Source organism: Phyllobates terribilis, unplaced genomic scaffold, assembly GCF_046119375.1.
Source record: "Phyllobates terribilis strain yellow unplaced genomic scaffold, ASM4611937v1 Scaffold_5__5_contigs__length_657084704, whole genome shotgun sequence".
NCBI lineage: Eukaryota > Metazoa > Chordata > Amphibia > Anura > Dendrobatidae > Phyllobates > Phyllobates terribilis.
Window position 1 is genome coordinate 540,995,930 of NW_027362765.1, and position 16,069 is coordinate 541,011,998.

A 16,069-nucleotide genomic window follows, 5' to 3' on the forward strand; every position below is an offset into this window, starting at 1 on the left:
TCTAGGAATCTGCGGTTGAGGATTCCTTCTAAGAAATTGGGTCCCAAGTTTGTAGGGCCCTTTAAGGTGCTTCAGGTTGTCAACCAATCTGCTGTTAGGTTGGAGGTTCCTACCTCCTGGAGAATTAATCCGGTCTTTCATGTCTCTCTGTTAAAAAAAGCTGTTGTGTCGGATGGTGACGCCTCTGCCTCTGTTCCTCCGGTGGTGGAGGACGGGGAATATGAAATTTCTCGCATCCTTGACTCTAGACGGTATAGAGGTAGTTTGCAGTATCTTGTGGCCTGGAAAGGTTTCGGACCCGAGGATAACTCTTGGGTGAGGTCAGATGATGTTTCCGCGTCCAGACTTATCAGAGCGTTTCACAGGAGATTTCCTGATAAGCCTGGTCCTAGGGGATCCGGAGGATCCTCTTAGAAGGGGGGGTACTGTTAGAACCTTGCTGTTAGTTTTTTTTTCCTTTGCTGGTCACATGACCTTGTTGGCCTATTTAATCCTGCTCCGCCCTTCTGGCTTTGCTGGACTTCATTGTATATCTACTTTCTAGCTAGCCTGTGCTCTGTATCTAACTCTGTTAGTTTGCTTGGTCTACGGACCTCTATGTTCTATTTATTTTGTTTGTTCTGTCTGCTACTATTTCTGTTAGGAGGTGTCCCATATTCCTCCCAGTCCTTAGTACTTGTAGGGATTCCCTCCCCACATCTATAGGTCTTCGTACAGACTAGATTAGGACTTTAGCAGGTCTGATCGCAGGATCAGGTTCCCTGTTACATCGTAGGGATTCAGCTTAGTTCTATCGTAGGGCCAGATCTCCTCTCTTTCCTTAGCTCTGGTAGCAGAACATAACAATAACACACTCCCCACAGTCCTCCGTATTGTATAACACACTCCCCACAGTCCTCCGTATTGTATAACACACTCCCCACAGTCCTCCGTATTGTATAACACACTCCCCACAGTCCTCCGTATTGTATAACACACTCCCCACAGTCCTCCGTATTGTATAACACACTCCCCACAGTCCTCCGTATTGTATAACACACTCCCCACAGTCCTCCGTATTGTATAACACACTCCCCACAGTCCTCCGTATTGTATAACACACTCCCCACAGTCCTCCGTTGTAACGGGTCTGGGAGGCGGAACCTCTGAGCTACTATACAAGGGGGCGGTCCTTGTAAGGGAGCGGGTGGCGACCAGGGAAGACGGGCAGGCAGTCACAGCAGGTGACCGGGACAGTCTCTGAGTGAACGGGCTGGAGGTCACGGCAAGTGACCGGGGCAGTCTCTGGATGAACGGGCAGGAGGTCACGGCAAGTGACCGGGGCAGTCTCTGGATGAACGGGCAGGAGGTCACGGCAAGTGACCGGGGCAGTCTCTGGATGAACGGGCAGGAGGTCACGGCAAGTGACCGGGGCAGTCTCTGGGTAAAGGGTAGGTACGACCTGTGATGGCAGAGCCTCCAGGTAGGCTAGCAGGCAGATGGTAGATGTGTGCTCCCAGGTGAGCAAGCGAGAGTCTCTGGAATGGCAGGTGGTCACAGCACGTGACGGCGGAGCCTCCAGGTAGGCTAGCAGGCAGGTAACAGGTATGCGCTCCCAGGTGAGCGGGCAGGAGTCTCTGGAATGGCAGGTGGTCACAGCACGTGACGGCGGAGCCTCCAGGTAGGCTACAGGCAGGTAGCAGGTGTGCGCTCCCAGGTGAGCGGGCAAGCTGGTCCATAGACAGACTGACAGGAGTTGGAGGGCAGACCGTCGGACCTCAGGCTAGCAGGCAGGTAGCAGAAGAGCGCTCCCAGGTGAGCGGGCAAGCTGGTCCTTAGACAGACTGACAGGAATCGGTAGGCAGACCGTCGGACCTCAGGCTAGCAGGCAGGTAGCAGAAGAGCGCTCCCAGGTGAGCGGGCAAGCTGGTCCTTAGACAGACTGACAGGAGTCGGTAGGCAGACCGTCGGACCTCAGGCTAGCAGGCAGGTAAGCGGAATATCAGGCAGGAATCAGACAGCAACTGGCAGGAATCTGGCAGGTAACTGGCAACGGGACCTGAGGGCTGAAGCAGAGTAGTGAACAGTGCAACAACATTGCTCGGGCACCTCCATTTTGGAGGAGGTGCCTTATATATGGTGAAGTCCTCCGGCCATTGGCCGGGGACTCCTTAGGACGGCGCGCGCGGCCCCTTTAAGAGGGAGGGAGCGCGCGCGCCCTAAGCACAGTGGCCGGGAAGGAGCGCGCGCTGCCAGCAGAGCGGGAGGAGGACGCCGGGCTCGGAGCAGAGGGGTGAGGGGAACAGCGTCCCTGCCTAGCAGAGGGCAGGGACGCCGGCGCTACATCCGTATTGTATAACACACTCCCCACAGTCCTCCGTATTGTATAACACACTCCCCACAGTCCTCCGTATTGTATAACACACTCCCCACAGTCCTCCGTATAGTATAATACACTCCCCACAGTCCTCCGTATTGTATAACACACTCCCCACAGTCCTCCGTATTGTATAACACACTCCCCACAGTCCTCCGTATTGTATAATACACTCCCCACAGTCCTCCGTATTGTATAATACACTCTCCACAGTCCTCCGTATTGTATAATACACTCCCCACAGTCCTCCGTATTGTATAATACACTCCCCACAGACCTCCGTATTGTAGAATACACTCCCCACAGTCCTCCGTATTGTATAATACACTCCCCACAGTCCTCCGTATTGTATAATACACTCCCCACAGTCCTCCGCATTGTATAATACACTCCCCACAGTCCTCCGTATTGTATAATACACTCCCCACAGTCCTCCGTATTGTATAATACACTCCCCACAGTCCTCCGTATTGTATAATAGTCCCCACAGTCCTCCGTATTGTATAATACACTCCCCACAGTCCTCCGTATTGTATAATACACTCCCCACAGTCCTCCGTATTGTATAATAGTCCCCACAGTCCTCCGTATTGTATAATACACTCCCCACAGTCCTCCGTATTGTATAATACACTCCCCACAGTCCTCCGTATTGTATAATACACTCTCCATAGGCCTCAATATTTTTTTATGCACTAAACTTTATCAGCATGCACAAGAGACAAATTTACCTGACAAAAAAGCAGTAAAAAAACGCAGCAAAACCTGCTTTATGTAAGCAGCTTCTTTACTGCCAAGAGAGCAGGTTTTGCCTGCAGAAAAAAATGCAGCGTGTGAATATAGCCTCAGGTATCTTCAATAAATAATGTATTTATATCAAGTGTAGTGTGATACATTATTTGAAGGGTGTATAACTAGACTAAATGGTAAAATTGTGTTAAAAAAAATAAATAAATCCAGAATTGCTGTTTTTTTTTTGTTGATTCCAACTCCTAAAAATTCTGATAAAAAAGTAATTTTCAAAAAAAGAATTAGCCGGAGGGAGACGCTGATAGTGACACAAAGCAATGATTATAGTTGGTGGATTTATGGTACAGAAGTGATAAGCCCTCATCCATTTAGCATGGCTGTAGTGTGGGCCCCTAGAGTCAGTTCCACTGGTGTGGGCCCTATGCCCCCCAGTCCGACCATGGCTGTAATGGTCCTGACCACATGATAACGTGGCCCTTTATTTCTGCAGCTGAAGCTCAGAGTTTAACCTGCAAATAAACCATCAGCAGAATCTCTGGTTTCTGGGTCTCCCCATAACTAGTTACTAGAAGTTAGTTAATAAGTCGTAGATCTCTCATAATGGACGAACCCCGCTCATCTAGAAAAATCAAACGCCCATGCAGCTAAATCCAACCCCATGGCTCCTGGATCAGGATAATAATACAGTGGAAAAAATAATGGTTTGTCATACAAGCCAAAACCGGCTTTAGTAGGAAGGGGTTAACTTAAAAGCATCCAGTGTATCCCGGATTATAAGTGCACAGTATTCCACAGCACTGCAATACACGACTGACAATCAGGGAATGACTGCGAGCCTCCCAGCCCTCTGCATCAACCGGCCTGACTGCAGGGTGCGGAAGACGTCACCGTCTGACCTCTGACCCCGCTGCAGACGCCAATCATGATTCTCTCAAAGACTGATTGGTGGTTCGGCATGAAAGTCACGCCCTTGATATACCCGCCCACCTGATGATGCTAGCGTCCCCACAGTACACACATTTGTCCCGCCCCTATAGCCCCATCCGTTAGTTGATTGGACAACACGTCCGCTTGTCACGTGTTAGTCTCCAGTGATTGGTGGAGAGCTGTGGTTTCCAGGTGTCGCGGTAGGCTGCGTTGTTACCACGTCAGTGAAGTTTACAGGGAAGACTGTAGCCGGCTTCTCGCGGGCCTGTGCTGTGGACGTGTCCCTGGTCGCCGTCTTGTATGTGTTTCTAGCCAGTGCTCGGTGCCATTGTCTGAACTGCCAAGAACATAGTGATGACTGATGTATTGTGGCCGCTGTAGCCGAATGTGAAGCCAACGTCACCGCCGCTGCCTAGGCCGCCATTTTGGATCCAGGGTCAATCCCACTGACAGGTAACATTGGGAGGCTGGTTGCAGACGTCAGGGAGCAGGCAGAGTAGTATAGTGTGTGATGACGTAAGAGCAGGAGATATATATCATCCAGTGCTGGCCCTGCTCAGGGTGTCAGCAGCATCTGTGCTAAGTCATGTGTCAGGCACTCCCAGTGGATCCTGCTCCTGAGGAGTCTGCACCCTGTGCTTTATTACCTTATATCTAGTTTCTTAAAGGAATTTTCCATTTTTGAAACAAGGTTTCAGAAGATAAGTATCGATAGGCCCGAGGTGGTTGGCATGTGCCTGACTCCTGGTACCGGCTGGAGGTCTTCATACCTGTATCCTCTATTGTGGAGCAGGGTGGCTGCATATAGGTGAATTTGCTCCACTTGTGGCCCAGTAAGTCTGGCTCGAGGCATCTGGGCTCAGTCAGATGTCATTTTTTCTGGTACTAGTTCTGTCTGTATTTTTCAGAGAACTATCTAAAAAAAACCTCATATACTGTAACGTTTCAATTGGCCCCCAGTCATCCCAACTGTGAGATGTGGGGCTCATTTACACATCCATGGCAATCAGTCAGAGCACAGAGTCCGTGGCTCTCCCAACCCCAGTGTGACAGCTTCATATATCAGATATCTCTATGACGCTGTCAGGAGAGCAGAGGCCGCTCCGTGCACTGCCATCCGATGTCTGAATGAGCCCTTGTACCTCATGGTTGTATGTGTCTGACTGTATCCACAAGCACTGTGTACACTTAGCCTTAGGCAGGGTCATGATGGATGTAATAAGACATGGGCCAGTCACGACTGCAAATTGCAGCCTTGTCTGGCTCATTCTACAGCTTTAACCACATAGTAGGCAAGTATAGGAGCTGCCTGCTTTTTACAGTCTGGTCCATACAGCAGACCAGAATAGTGCGTGTTGCAATTTTTTTTTTCATTCTTCTCCCATGCAGACCATTGCACTGGCTACAAGTCGTGTGTGTCACACAAAGGAAGCACATGTCCATATACCATATTTGCGAATGATAAGATGCACAGGACCGTAGGATGCACCCCAAAACCTTGGGGAGGAAAATAGGAAAACATTCTTCTAAATCCAATGGTGGTATGTTTTGTAGTCCACTTTTACTGTAGCTTACTGGGGGAAACATGAACTTTATTCCTCCCTGCAGCCTCCGGCTTTCAGTCATAGAGACACTGCTTCAGTCACCACTCAGTACATAGTGAGCAGTGGCTGTAAGCATTCCCTGGTACTGACTGACAGTCAACTCTTTACTGATTCACTTCTGAGCCGGTTGTCAGTCAGTGCTGGGGCTGCAGTTACAGCCACTGCTCATTATGTAATGAGTGGTGACTGAAGCTGCGCCTCTATGACTGAAAACCGGAGGCTGCAGGGAGGAATAAAGTTCATTTCCTCCCTGCAGCCTTGCTTTCAGTATGGTGTAGGCACGGTTTTTGAATGATCAGTTCAATTGGTGTACACTATATATACTGCATTCTTTGGCAAAATATATGAGGCTGCCCCTTTCAAAAGGCTCAATGTGAATTCGCTGATTTTGCTGGGGAAAGCTGCAGCCACGCAGTTAGATTTTTGGCCATCAGTGTTATACATGCATGACTCAAGTCCTACAAAATGTTTCTTTTTCAGGTTTTTGTAACCTAATCTTGAGAGCAGCATAATGTAGAGACAGAGACCCTGTTTCCAGCAAAATGTCACTTATTGGGCTGCTTGCTTTAGTGTTGGTAATCTTTTGCTCATATAACAGTGACTGTCACTAGAGGACTAGTAAACTTGCTGTCATATAGTCCTCCATATTCATGAGCTGTGTATAACCTTGCTCCAACCACTGATTGGCAGACGTTTGTGTACACTGTGCATAGGCAGAAAGCTGCCAATCAGTGATGCGAGTGGGGTTATACAGAGCTCAGCATTGAGAGAACTGCTAGATCTGCAGCAGAGAAAACAGGTATTTTATCAAGGTGACCGCGTACAGCTGGCTTAAAGAAGTTGTCCGCTACTATATAAAATGCCGCAATGTATTTAAACTGTGGAGAGAAGGGTTTTTGTAAATACCTTGCTTGTTATTTATTGCCTGTGAGTGGCGCTATTGCTGGCAATATTAAAGGCATCATGTGACCCCTGTCTGCAGCCGACTCTGACATCTGCTAATGTCAAGTCAGGAGTGACTCAGTGTTGCGCTCCCTGCTGATTGATGGGCTGTGGGGGGGTTTCCCTGCACGTCACACTAGGCATACACCGCACGCATTCCCTCTTTTGCATTCATTGGGAAAGCACATGGTGGATGCTGGGCTGTGACGGCCATGGAAACCCCTCCACAGCCCACCAATCAGTGGGGAGCACGTCACTGAGTCACGTCAGGCCGCAGCCGGAACTTGACATGACATCAGCGGATGCCAGAGCCGTTTGCAGCCGGGGTTCACGTGATGCCTGTGAGCAGCCAGTGATAGCGCCGCTCACAGGCAATAAAGAACAAACAAGGTATTTGCAAAACACTTCTCTCCACAGTTTAAATACATTGGGGCATTTTATATAGTAGTGGACAACCTTTTTAAAAATTCGTCATGGGATGCCTGGTGACTGCTCTATCTTTAAAGGGAATGTGTTATCAGAAAATGACCTATTTAAATTAGAATTATGTCTTGCATGCCTATTTTTTTTTCTCTGTAATTTTTTTTTTTATATCGCATTCTTTATTAAAAATTAGAACTTTTTTTAATTTTCCCACTGGCCACAGGGGATATTCTAGATGCATACTTCCTGATCCAGGAAACAACACATGTATATTAGGAGCAATGAACAGACTCTGATTTCAGGTTTTGAACCGAAGCCTCTAATGAGAGTGTGCAGAGATCATTGTGAAGAGAGGGGAGCAGGGTGAGCTGTGACTTCACCTATTACGATTGGCGTATCCAGTCTATCAACTGTTATGGAGGTGTTACCTGTTACTGTAATCCTGCCTCTAATGATAATGAAAATGCAGAGATCTCTTCTTGAACAGGCAGGAAGTATGAATCTAAAATAGCCCCATTCGTTAGTTTGAAAGATTCAAGATTGGCATTTTTTTTTTTGTATACAGATCAGAATATGAAAAAACAATTGCTAAACATGTTTGAAACAATAGGCCATGCTCTGATGACACATTCCCTTTAAGCCAATCTGAGCCTTTGTGATGCTTTCGAAGGGTGTGAGGTGGTTGTATTGGAGCTGTGAGCCTAACAATGGACCTCAAGTCTGCCATGTATATAAACTATTGGGCCTTTTAGGCTGCCTGTCAGTGTGACACTAATTGGCATATTTCACTGCTGTACAGAAGGAAAAAATTTAAGGTGAAAAGAAATATATAGAAATACATTTTACCTTAAACTGTTTTATTATTGAAAAACTTACTGCTGCCCTAGAGTGACAGGTCTTTCCTTGCGTGCATGTATAGGGAGAGACCTGTCACTCCAAGGCATCAGGTGGGGAGAAGCCGCCAGGGACACGCCTGTTTCGACTAGTCTCTCGTGGCTTTTAGGCTACGGTCACACTATCAGTATTTGGTCAGTATTTTACATCAGTATGTATAAGACAAAACCAAGAGAGGAGCAATCAGAGGAAAACTATTACAAAAACACGTCACCACTTCTTTATTTATCACCCACTCCTGATTTTCGCTTACAAATACTGATGTAAAGTACTGGCCAAATACTAATAGTGTGAAAGTAGACTTAGTCAGTTTTACTTTGAAATTCTGTAGAGTTTGAGTTAAAACACACAAGGCTGAAATCATGAAGTTAGTGTCTGCTACATGCTGCCCGTGGATCTGGCATTATAGGTCAGCTGTCATGTTCCCTTTAAATACATAAAATAATTGGTTGCAGCAGGTGCATGTTCCTGAGTGTGGACTCGCTGCTGCAGGATCTAGATAGGGAATAGCAGGGCCAACACAAGATTAGTACTGCAGTAACTGGGGATTCGTGAATTGATTATTACTACTAATATTGTTTTTTTTTTATTTTAAGCTCTTCTGAGATGTTTGTAAGATATTTTTAACCCCGAACAACTGTCTAAAAGCCCCATTTAGGTAGTGTTCCTAAAGGGGTTGGTTCATAAACAATAATTATTGTCTTACCACAAAATAGGTGATGAAAAAAGTTGGAGTCTAACCACTGGGATCACCAGCAATCACCACTAAAGTCCCCTGTGTAAATGTATGAGCAACTAAAGTTGGTGCAAATCGATTCGCAGGACCTGGTCTATCAGCCTAATGAGTAATCTGTGGCCGCAGGACGGGAGCCGTGAAAATTGTCTTACCTTCCGGCATCCGCTGCACCTTTTGGTAAGCTGGCCTGGCATGATGATATGTGACCTTGCACCAGGCCAGCTAATCAAAAGAAGAACCACAGATTACTGACGTAGCTGATAAACCAGATCTTGTGAATCAATTTGAACAAATTCTAGTGACCAATACTCCATTAAATACATGGCTGGAATGATGGCTATAATGACTCCGTCTGTCCAATTGTAGAGAATGGAGTTGGGCTCATTGCTGCTTTATACACTTGGCGGACACCCATTCAAGGAATAGGTGCATGTCCAGAACACCCAACTATTTACTTTATTGGAGATGAGCAAATAAATTTGCACCACCCTAGTACAGCAGCCACATAATTTTTCTGTGGCCTCTGGACGGGAGCCTTGTAAACCGGCTCCTCTTTTGAATAGCTGGCGTGGTGTGACGTCTTGCTTGTCACGCTGCAACAATGACATAGGAGGTGGTTTGCAGAATTCCCATCTAGGGCCTTGTGAACAGTGTCCTCCAAAATGATTCGCTCATCTCTACATTATTTATGTATTCTGTGGAATTGATTCATTTTATTTGAGTTTAAAGGGTTTTTCTGGGCACACAGATTAAAACATTATAAGAAACTTCATATTTTACCTGCTGTTAAAATTCTGCTCTGTTGATGAGCTGTCACACGTGGTAGCTCATTACTTCTGCTACAATCCGTTCAAAGCACAGAGTACAAAGATTTCCTATCTGAGCTTTGATTGAAAAGTAGCTTGTCTGTGAGGCAAAGGCTGTGTGCCCACGATGCTTATTTGGTGCGGATTTGCAGCGCGGAAACGCTCCAGAAACGCATTGCACACCTTATCCCATGACTTCCTATGACATTCTGCAAGTTCTGTGCACATGGTCAGGATGTTTTCTGCGCAGATTTTACTCGCAGAAAAAATACGGACATGACCAATTCTTGCGCGTTTCTGCATGCTTATTTGCTTATACAATGCATTGGAAAAACGCATGGCAAATACGCGTCAAAAATGCATGTAAAAACCGCATGCGTTTTTCTGCCAAGGAGATGCAGAAATAATCAGGAAAATTTCTGCTTCATTTCTGCATCGTGGGCACTAAGCCAAAGCCAGACATGCAGGAGGCAAGTCAGCAAACAGCGGTGAGCTCTGTACCGTGATGTCATAAGGGGCATGGTCCGTAATCCTCAGGTTTAGGCCTCATTCGCAAGTCAGCATTTTTCACATGCCAAAAAAAAAGGTATCAGTATGTCATCAGTATTTTTCACGGATGGGTAAATAGATTACCCAGCTTCTATCTTTTGCAATGTTAATCACGGACAGCAGACTGATGTCATCCGTGTGCTGTATGTGTTTTTTATGGACCCATAGAATTGTATTGACACTTTTCATCCTTGATAAAGGAAAAAAATAGGCATGTCTTTGTGCATTTTGCACAGACACACAATTCGTGAAATAAAACAGACTTGTGAGCATCCCATAGATTATAATGGGCATGTGTTGTATCCGTGAAAAAACACATATAACATGTACGTGCAATACTTATGTCTGAATGAGGCCTTACTGGGAGGGCGGTGGAGTTGGAGTCAGTATAAAACGGACCGACTACGACTCCTAAAATATATAATAAATTGGGTACATTAGTTCAATGCAGTTTGTGGGGAATATTTTTCATAAGAATTTGGGAAAGTTATGAAATGTCTTATAAATGTCTGTCCTATTCCTGATCTAAGGGTCTAGACTTTTAGCTGAGATGAATCTGTGCTACAGTAAATTTATCACTTAAAGTGAACCTGTCACGTCCTAGCTGCCCTCTACACTACCCCCTTAAATTTGTTAGTGATGCAATGTGCATCACTAACAAGCTTTTTTCATGAAAATTGGTGCAGCTATAATGATTTTATAACATTTAATATACTTAGATTCTACCTGCGTTTTCAGTCATGGGCAGGCCAGCATTCACTCACTGCTGGCGCCGCGCATGTATTTGAATCCTGCTCCCGGAAAGCTCTGATATTGTGGGGCGCATGCGCACTTGTATATGTCCAACCACCTGCACAGTGAGGTGGTGTGAGTACCAGCTACACTGCGCATGCGCTATGACGCGCTATGTTCCCCACGCATCCGCAGTGAAGCTGGTTGTGTTTCACTGTGGCGGGAAATTTGAAAATTAAAAAACAAACAAAAAAAAAAAACACAGATTGGCTGGACCTGATGTCAGGAGAGGGTGGCCTCATCCTATTGGATAAGAAAGGCGCTGGATCTCGGTTTCCTCTACAAAAGGACCCAGATGAAAGACATCATAAGGTAGGACTGAGGTTCTAATGATGGATGGGTCTACCCCTAAAGCTGCATCTGCAGAGCCCAGCGCAATCCCTGACCCAGTGAGTATGTCTGGTAAGGGTAGGTCCCTCTTGGTGCAGGATCCATTCTTATGTCTTCCCCTTGTCTGTTCTAGGTTGATAAGGATCCTGTACCAAATTCAAAAGAAAAACCTGCATGTCCCAAGTGTGCCATTTGTTGTAAGAAGCTCCCATCCGCCCACAAAAAGGCTCTGTCAGCTGTGTACGGAGAAAATTATCCGTGAGGAGCAACCCTCCTTAATGGATGAAGTTAGAGGAATGGTGCGCCAGGAGATCCAGTCGTCCTTAGCCACCGTCTCGCAATCTTTTTCTGGGGGTACCTCAGTATCCAAAAAGAGGAAGTACGCCCCAGAAGATACCGCAGACTCGGAGGCAGAAAATTCAACCCCAGAGGAATGGTTGAAGGAAGGCGAAGTCACTCCAGGCTATAATACTGATCAGGAGGATAGGAATTTTTTCTTCTCCTCTGATGACATGGAGGAACTTTTACTTGCTGTCAGAAACGCAATGCTAGTAGAAGAGGAAAAAAGGTCGCGCACGATCCAAGATGAGATGTTTGGGGGATTAAGATCAAGGAAGAAAATGGTGTTCCCCATTCATGACAACGTCCAGAATTTAATTCTGGATGAATGGGAATTTCCAGAAAGGAAGCTGAACATCCCATCTGACCTAAAGGATCGCTTCCCCTTAGATGAGGATATATCTCTAAATGCTGGACAGAAATACTTAAAGTCGACATTCAGTTTGCCAGAGTAGCAAAAAAGACTACCCTACCCTTTGAAGACTCCTCTCAGCTTAAGGATCCTCTTGACCATAAGATGGTCTACTACGGAAGTCATGGGAGACGTCAGCTGCCGCCCTGAAATGAACGTCGCTTCAACGTGCGTCACAAGAACCCTGTTCCTCTGGTTACATCAGTTAAAGGATCATATCGTGTGTGGTACCCCAAGAGAAGATCTTCTGGCCTCACTTCCCCTCTTACAAAAGGCAGCGGGATTCCTGGCGGACACTTCTGCAGAATCTGTCTGGATTGCAGCAAGAACTTCGGTTCTCTCCAATACTGCAAGAAGGATGTGGAGTGGTGACATCCTATCTAAAACCTAATTATTCTCCATACCCTTCAAGTGGGAATATGTGTTTGGTTCAGCACTGGACGATTTACTGGAGAAAGTATCCAATAAAAAGAAATCTCTCCCAGAACCAAAAACACCCATAAAGAAGCTATTTCGTCCCCCTCAACCACAAAATCCCTCCTAAAGAGGTAGGGGTAAATCAGGTCGCTGGTGCAATCCCAAAGGGGGAAGAGGTAAAAGCATTTTTCAATCCCAATGTTCTGATGCCAGACAAGTGGGAGGCAGAATCTCAGGATTCTTTAAGCAATGGCGCAGAATAACCTCAAACTGCAAAATCCTAGAATGGGTCAAGGCGGGAATAAAAATAGAATTTTCCTCCTTTCCCCCTCAGAGACTGGAAGTAACATCTCTCCCATCTGCAAAACTCCAGAGGGTTCTAACATCAGAACTTCAGCAGATCCTTTCCAGAGCAGTAATTGCTCCCGTCCCAGAAGCAGGGCAAGGGCCATTACTCAAGATTCCTGGTAAAAAACAAACAAACGGAGCCCACCGGGTTATTATCAAACTGAAGCGGCTGAATCAATATATTGTTTACAAGAGATTCAAAATGGAGTCATTAAAATCCACGGTCCCACTAATCGGGAAAAACTTTGTCATGGCCACTGTAGACCTAAAAGATGCATATTATCATGTGCCCATCCACCCAGATTATTAGTGATATCTGAAGTTTGCAGTCTTACTAAATCAGACAGTGTGCCATTTTCAATTCAGGGTCCTTCCCTTCCACATCTCCTCAGCCTCCTAGACCTTTACAAAAAATGATGGCGGAGGTAGTCTCATTTATCAGGCAAGGAAATATCTGCATCGTCCCTTACCTGGACAATTTCCTCATCATGGCTCCTTCTACTGTCCTCTAAGACCAACTCCAATCAGTACTACAGACCTTTGGATCCTTGGGCTGGATCATAAATCGGGAAAAATCAGATCTTACCCCATCAACCCAAAAAGTCTTCTTAGGAATCCTCTTAGATTCTCAAAATCAGAGGTCATTTCTTCCAGCATCCAAACAGTTGAATGTGAGATCAAGGATCCAGGTACTGAAGAACCAAAAGACTGTGTCCATAAGGTTCGCCATGTCGGTCGTGGGATCAATGACGGCGTGTATTCAGGCGGTTTCCTGGGCCCAGGCTCACACAAGTCTTTCAGAACTTTATCCTTTCTCGCTGTGACAAGTCTCCAGAAATGCTCAACTCAAAAATATACCCCCCCCCCCCCCCCACACACCATTTGAAGGTATCTCTCAACTAGTGGCTCAACCTGGAAAATTTGACCAAAGGGATTTCTTGGATCCAGCCAGCAAAAGGGGTTGGGGAGCAGTCATATCCCAGGTCTTCCAGGGTCATCTGGCCCAAAGAGATGGACGGCCAATCCTCAGATTTAAGAGAACTAAGAGCGGTAGAGGAGGCCCTGAAACCAACAGGTTCTATACTTCAGGGAACTCAATGTCATGATCAATTCAGACAACATGACAACTGTCGCCCATCTTCGTCATCAGGGCAGTACAAGGTTCAAAAGCCTACGAGAAGTCTCGGCAAGAATCTTCTTCTGGGCAGAACATCATCTCCTGTCTCTATCAGTCCTTCATCTGAGAGGAGCCAACAATATTCAGGCAGACTTCCTGAGCTGGACAGATATAAATCCGGGAGAATGGAGCCTCCGTTCAAAGATTTTCCAGCTTCTTACAAGGAAATGGGGCCACCCAGAGATAGACATGTTCGCGAGTCGACAGAATTCAAAGGTGGATCAATTTTTCTCAATAGATCCCAGGGAGACTCATACAAGAGTAGATGCTTTTTCTCACCCATGGAACTTCGGGTTGGCCTACGCATTCCCTCCAATTCCATTACTACCGAGGACCTTGCAGAAAATCAGAGTAGACAAGGTCAGGACCATTCTGATCGCCCCTCTATGGCCAAAGAGAAGTTGGGTTGGGGCTCTGAACCTTCTAAACCCAGAGGGCCCTCTTATCCTGCCTCTAGACCATGATGTACTCCATCAGAGTCCAATATTTCATCCTGCTCCCCACAGCTTATGCTTGGCAGCCTGGCTTCTGAGACCTCAATCTTGAAAGCTAAAGGTCTCTCGGATGTCTTAATAGACACCCTACAGAAAAGCAGGAAGCAGGTCACTAATACTATTAAAGATATGGAAGACCTTCTCTACATGGTATGGATCTACTCACATCGATCCTTTTCATCCTGATATTGCCAGTATATTGGACATTTTACAGGATGGTCTATCTAAAGGGTTAAAACCTAGCACCCTGAAAGTCCAGATTTTTGCTCTAAGTTCTTTCTTTGACCAAAACCTGAAAATAAGAGAGCGGCGCAATAGCGCTGTTATCCAACAACAACCTAGTAGGTAAAAGAAAATGTGCTCACCGTTTATGAGTTGTGTGATGCACAACTCGTATAAGAATTTGTAGCGAAGGGCTGCAGCCAGCACAGACTCCCTAGGGATCTTGTAAGGTTGTCTGTAATAAGATGAAGTTGGTGCCGGGAATAAAAACCGCGTTCCTCCGTGGTGAAGAAATTTGACGAGAGATTGTATATAATTAACAATCTTGTTTATTACTAAAAGCTACGATTACTACGCATTTCGTGGACGTCCCGTCCTTTTCCTCAGGTACATAGCTGATGTAGACCGATTCATCAAACGGTCTTATATACATAAATCCACACGTGGTAAAAAAAGCCCGCTGTTATTCTTGGCGCCAAAAACAACAAATTGTTTGCAATTTGACCAAAACCTGGCAGACCACCGGTAGATAAAGAGGTTCATGACAGCAGCCTCTAGAATATGTCCGAGAAGACACTTCGTTGTTCCAACCTGGGACCTAAATATAGTTCTGAAGGGTCTAACTATCATGCCCTTTGAACCTATGACTCAAGCTCAAATGGACAAAATTATCTTGGAAGGCAGCTAGCTCTATCAGTAGCCATACCAACAGCAAGAAGAGTCGGTGAGATCCAGACCCTTTCCATCATGGAACCTTATCTGAAAATCATGGATGACAGAATAGTCCTCCGCCTAGACCCTTCTTTCCTTCCAAAGGTACCCTCTCCTTTTCACATGTCTCAGGAGATAATTCTCCCATCTTTTTTGCCAAAATCCAAAGGACAACAGTGAATCAGAGTTCCATTCTCTAGATGTCAGAAGAATCATCCTTTGCTATCTACAACAGACAGAGCTTTGGAGGAAAGATTAGAACCTTTTTGTCCTGTACTGGGGACCAAACAAAGGAAAGAAGGCCTCCAAGAGTTCTATAGCCATCTAGATTAAAAAGCAATCACAGAGTCAAGACCTGCCTCCTCTAGTGTCACTGAAATCTCATTCCACCAGAGCCATGTCCGTCTCTTGGGCCAAAAGGGCCAGCGCTTCCATCGAGCAGATCTGCAAAGCTGCTATTTGGTCCTCGGTCCATACCTTAATCAAGTCTTACAAATTAGATTTGATGTCTGTAAAAGAATTGGCCTTTGGCAGGAAAGTCCTCCAGGCTATAATCCTCTCCCCCCAACGATTTTCTTTGGTATTACTCCAATTGGTGCTGTTGTAGAGGGGATTAGAGAAAATAGAATTGGACTTACCGGCAATTCGGTTTCTAAGACCCTCCATGACAGTACGGGTAATTCCCCCTCCCCACCATCAAACTTTATGCTTATTAAATTCTTCGGTGTTAATAAATGATTCAAGCATTCATACTGTGTGGTCCTTGAAAAACACTGAGGATGGAGGGAAGGGGAGGGCTATTTAACCTCTTGTGTTTCCTGTTCCTAATTATGATGGGAG

The 16,069-nt window shown here is 45.8% G+C and overlaps 1 protein-coding gene across 11 annotated transcripts in view; it reads left to right on the forward strand.

The window, feature by feature from the left end:
- The first annotated feature begins 4,206 nt into the window (after positions 1-4,206).
- Positions 4,207-16,069, forward strand: part of GBF1 (golgi brefeldin A resistant guanine nucleotide exchange factor 1) — a 230,673-nt gene continuing 218,810 nt past the window's right edge. For 7 of the 11 annotated variants that reach the window (XM_073685834.1, XM_073685836.1, XM_073685840.1 and 4 more), the window contains exon 1: positions 4,208-4,486. The gene's annotated coding sequence lies outside the window, so the exon portion shown is untranslated. Of the gene's footprint in view, positions 4,487-16,069 lie in introns of all 11 variants that reach the window. The other 4 variants (XM_073685833.1, XM_073685835.1, XM_073685837.1 and 1 more) reach the window with 1 other exon arrangement.